The sequence below is a fragment of the Tasmannia lanceolata genome, unplaced genomic scaffold (assembly GCF_043159265.1).
Source record: "Tasmannia lanceolata isolate RefF3 unplaced genomic scaffold, GAP_Taslan_0.1 ptg000002l, whole genome shotgun sequence".
NCBI classification, from domain to species: Eukaryota; Viridiplantae; Streptophyta; class Magnoliopsida; order Canellales; family Winteraceae; genus Tasmannia; species Tasmannia lanceolata.
The window spans coordinates 27710620-27715631 of NW_027518679.1; the positions used below are offsets into that span (position 1 = coordinate 27710620).

The window sequence follows — 5012 nt, forward strand, 5'->3', positions numbered from 1 at the left end:
CAATATCATCCTCCATCATCATTTAATAAGGGGACTCACTTCAAAAGAGGTGTAGTGTAATCACTAATCAGACGGGATCTTTTGAGGCTTTCGAACAAACCTGCAAGGGAATTGAAGAAAAAAAAAAGGTAATGAATCTAAAGGCCTAGCTTACATACATTTTGAATCTTCTAGTTACATACCAGACCTATGTCTTTTCCTCTCTTTTTTTAATGAAAACAGTTCACACATGTAAATTTAGTCATGGCTTTTATGAAATCAAGGATCCAAACAGATTTTAAATGAAAACCGTGGATATAAAAAACTAGGGTGTTATAACTTATAAGGCCTTAGTGAAAACTGAATAATATTGGAAGAAAACCCTCTATCGAAGAAATCAATCCAAGTAGGAAAAGAAGCAAACTAGTCTAACATTACCAAAGAGATGAAGTAAGCAACCAACACATTCCACTGTGCAGACATAGAAAGAAAAGAATAAAGATTACCCGTTCCTCTCTGCAATGGATTGGGCTTTGCACTTTGGGTTCCTTTATCAAAGTTCTTCGTTGAAGGTTTCAAGTTCAATTCCTTGCTCGTAATTGAATGGCGGAACTCGCCAAGACCGGATCAGATGGAAAGATGTTTCTGAAATGGGCGAAGTAATGGAGAGGGCTTTGTTATGTGGAGGCTGCTGAGAGGTGGAGACGGGGAAAATGGGAAGAAAAATGAAGAGATAGAGCAACCTTTCTTCTTCCTTCTTCTCTAAACCTAGAAACCGTAAATGCCCAAAAACCCCTTTCTGCAAAATCATGTAGGACCTTTTCTCAAACCTTGAAACCCCAACTCTTCTCTCCTCAAACCCTAGAAAGAGAAGTTTTCTTGTTTTCTCTTTTTCCAAACCCTTTTCAAAAGAGCTCTTCTTCTCTCTCAGCCCAAATCAAGTGAGAAAGTAGAGATCCAGAGAAGGAGAGATGGAGAATATATCAAAGATAGAAATGAAATCAAAGACAGTAGATCCATGGTGGAGAAAACAAAATCATTGAGAGAAAAGATATCAGAAACAATGTGAAAGAAGAGTAGCATAGCAGATCTGAGATCTCGTGTGAGGCTCAGTTTTGTAGCAGAGTAGCATAGCAGATCTGAGATCTCCTTGATTCTCTACTTCTCTTGAAACAATGAAACCCTAGTACCAAAGGGGGAAAAGAGAAAACGAAGATGGAAAGAGTCCTTGTTTGCATGCGTGGGTTTTTTACTTTTACCGTTTTTGTATTACAATTTTAGTCTTTTACATATTATAAAACTTAAGTATCTCGGGTCGGGTCGGGTCAAGTCGGGGCCCTTCAAACCCGGCTCGACCCGAGATTCATGTGGGCTTTTTTATTCTAAACCCGGCTCGACCCAAGACCCGAGAAACATCAACCCAACCCAGACTATTTTCGGGTCGGGTTGATGCAGGTCGGGTAAAACCCGGCTCAAGTTGCAGCCCTAACTAGGAGAGTAAGCAACTTTTATTAGGGACCTTGAGTCCAATTGAGGGCTCAAAAACTAGGTAAGGCTCCTTTTTGGGACTTGCTAGGTAATTTCACATAAAACCATTTTGCGGCTCACCTTTTCAAGAGAGAACAGCCCCTTAGATAAATTAAATGAATAAGACAAAATTTTCTATGAGGTGGCCGTTCTTTCCTGAAAAGGTGAAAAGTGAACCACGAAATGGCTTTACACAAAATTGCCAAGCAAGTCCCTCGATAAAATTACGGTTTAGTTAGAAAAAAATAGAGAGGTTCGAATTAGCGAAAGGAAAATGATATGGAGACCAAGAGTACCATCTAGCAGCGGACCTGCAATGAGAATGTGCTGTGTTAAAAAAATCTACATTTTTATGATCTCCCTAAACATAGAGTTTTGTTAACGAGTGCCCCCGGGGGCACTTGTTAAGGTGCATTGAAAACTTAAATCTATCATAAATTTACACAAAATTTAAGAGTTTTACATAGTTTTTGAGTAGAATGTGTAGATTTAGTTTTCAATGCACCTTAAGGCACTCGTTAACTGCACCTTAAGGCACTCGTTAACAGAACCCCTAAACATAAGAGAAATCTCACGTCACTAGTGATGCTGTGGTGTGAATCAATTTGTTCGGTCCTCTTTTAGGTCCTACTCTCAATATCAAAACTGCAATGTTTTGATGAGATGCGCGAAGCATCTTATCGTTTAGCATTTAAAGGGGTGTCAGAAGGATTTTACAGTACTCTAAAAGCTCTTATAAACCCTTTAAATATCGAACACCAACTAAACGACAAGATGCGCGCATCTTATCAAAACAATGGAGTGCTGAAATCATTTCCCTTGAATCATTCGACATTTATTAAACTTTAATGTGGGCATAAGATTAAAAAAGCCAAGATCGCGAAATTTCATTTATTGGGAGAAGTTGGATTATGGGACGAGCTTTTATATGATGTGAGGCAGTATAAACCCCATTTTTAAAAAAGTGCGGCAATGATCAAAACCGTCCACTTATTGTGCCACAACATAAATAGGCTGTGCCCCAAAAAGCATTGATGATCATAACCCTCCAATCTCTAGAGGGACTGCATAATAAAAAGTGCGGCGATGATCAAAACCGTCCACTTATTGTGCCACAACATAAATAGGTTGTGCCCCAAAAATCACGGATGATCATAACCCTCCAATCTCTAGAGGGACTGCACATTATGGATTTTTCTTATAGATCGGAGGGTTAGGATCATCCATCCATGATTTTTGAAGCACAACCTACAGGTTCAATAAATGGACGGTTTGGATCATTCTAAGGAGTGAGGTGTATTTAAAAAATACGGGTTTATACGGCCACACATCATGTAAAATCTCTAGAAGGGAGTCTAAGGGACTCGCTATATTTGTCAATTCTTGTCATATTTGTCAATTCTCTAGAAACCAAGGGTAGTGCCAATATTAATTTTCATAGACTTTTTACTGCATGAGAAATCTCTGCGTTCATAGCCGAGTGAAGAAACCGAAGCTGTTCTTACTAAAAATAACACTATCAAGCTGTAAGGATAGATTTTTCTTCCATATATACTCGTAATTATCTGATTTTAAAATATTTACCTTTTTTAAAAATGTTCTTGCAGCTATAAAAAGGGTTGGGTAGGTGAGCATGTTTTCCTCACTCAAATCTGTTTTTTTCCAAACCCCCAAATTGATTCAAGCTAAGTATTCCTTTTTTTCTTTGTTTTTTACTTGGGTTGTGAGAGATTTTCTCAGGTCTTTCTAAGATTTCTTGGACGGATTACTCTTTTATAGTAAACCCAGTTCCAAAAATCTTGTTTTTAGGTGATTCTTGTGCTTTTCCTCTACTTTCTTGGTAGATTTCTTGTTTAGAGAAAAACCCCAATTACAAAAAATCTGTTTTTTTTTTCTGGGTTTTGAGAAAAAAAAAATCTGTTTTTTTTTTCTTGTTTAGAGAAAAACCCAGTTAAAAAATCTTTGTTTTTTGGGTAAAGGTTGGGTTTTGATTTGATTTTGTTTTCAGAATTATTGCTTAGAGAGAACCCTAATTCCAAAATCCTGAGTTTATAGTTTTTATTTGTGTTGTGGATTCAATTTGTTTTGATTTCAGTGAATTCTCCTATTCTTTGTATTCTGTCTCATTACTGTTGTCCTAAATAGTAGCTAGGGTTTCTCAATTGCATTGCTCCTCAATATTTTGTGGGTTTTCACTTTCTAAACTCATCCCAAAAACTGTAGATTTGAAACCCTTTCATTACTTTTGCCCTAAATTCATAGCCAGGGTTTCTCAATTCTAGACTTATCCCCCAAACCCTAGAATTGAAACTAGGCCTCTTCAATTCTATATTTTTAGTTTCTCTTTTTTTTACTTAGAAGATCTGTTGATTGTATTTCTGCCCATATTCTCAATGGTTTTAAGTCTGATAAAGTGGAAAAGTCATCTCTAGGTTTTATGAACTATAAAATGTGTCTTCCTCAATCGTTCTCCTTCGCATTCCTCTACTGGTTTTATGTGTTCTTACTTCTTTGATCTGTGTATCTTCTGATCTAGTCTATTTCTTATAACACCAAACTTTCTACATTTGAAGTTTGAACTCCATAATTTCTCAGTCTTTTTGTGCGAAAAAAAAAAAAAAATGTATGCTACACAACAACACCAAAATTCTCTATCCAATGAAGATCCTCAAAATGTGATGGATCTAAGGAAAAAGAGGAAGTTGCTTGCTAATAGGGAATCTGCGAGGAGATCGCGAATGAAAAAGCAGAATCATATGAATGATCTGATAAATCGAGTGACTCAGTTGAAAATTGATAATAATCACATTGAGACACAGATTAATGTTGCTACCCAACAGTATTTGAATGTGGATGCAGAGAATACAATTTTGAGGACAGAGGTTACGGAATTGACTGAGAGATTGAAGTCTCACAGCTCTTTTCTTCATACTATGGAGGAAATTAGTGGGCTCGCAATGGATATCCCTGAAATACCAGAACCTCTGCCTAGACCATGGCAGCTTCCTTGCTCATCCAAGCCTATCATGCCATCTCCAAACATGTTTCAGTGTTGAATCATGTATGTTGAGAAAATACCAAGTTTATTTTGTATTCTGCTTTTGTTTTGTTCTTTACCTTTTCATTTTAGTTTTGAACTTTAGCTGTATCTGTTGTTTTAGTTCTCCCATTAAAATGATAGTGTTTGGTGTATTACTACAGATGTAATAGTGGGTTTGGTGAATGTAAATAGAGGAAAGTGTTCCTAAGCTATAGCTTATCTAAGCTTATGTAAGCTATAGCTCAAAAACACTTGTGCCCCACATTTTTTGGGGGATCCAAAGTATTCATTTGGAAGGCCCTTCCATGGATAGGGTGTCTACCAAAAATCAGCTCTACATGTTCATCCTAACCCAATCAAAGGTGGAGTGGAAAATGGACAGACACTGTGTCCATATTTTTGCCCATTTTTTCCCTCAATATGGATAGGGTGTCTACCAAAAATCAGCCCTACAGGTTCATCCTAA

At 37.1% G+C, this 5012-nt stretch overlaps 1 pseudogene; it reads left to right on the forward strand.

Moving 5' to 3' along the window:
- The first annotated feature begins 4127 nt into the window (after positions 1–4127).
- LOC143890183 (bZIP transcription factor 53 pseudogene) lies at positions 4128–4562 on the forward strand (annotated as a pseudogene).
- Positions 4563–5012: the final 450 nt, after the last annotated feature.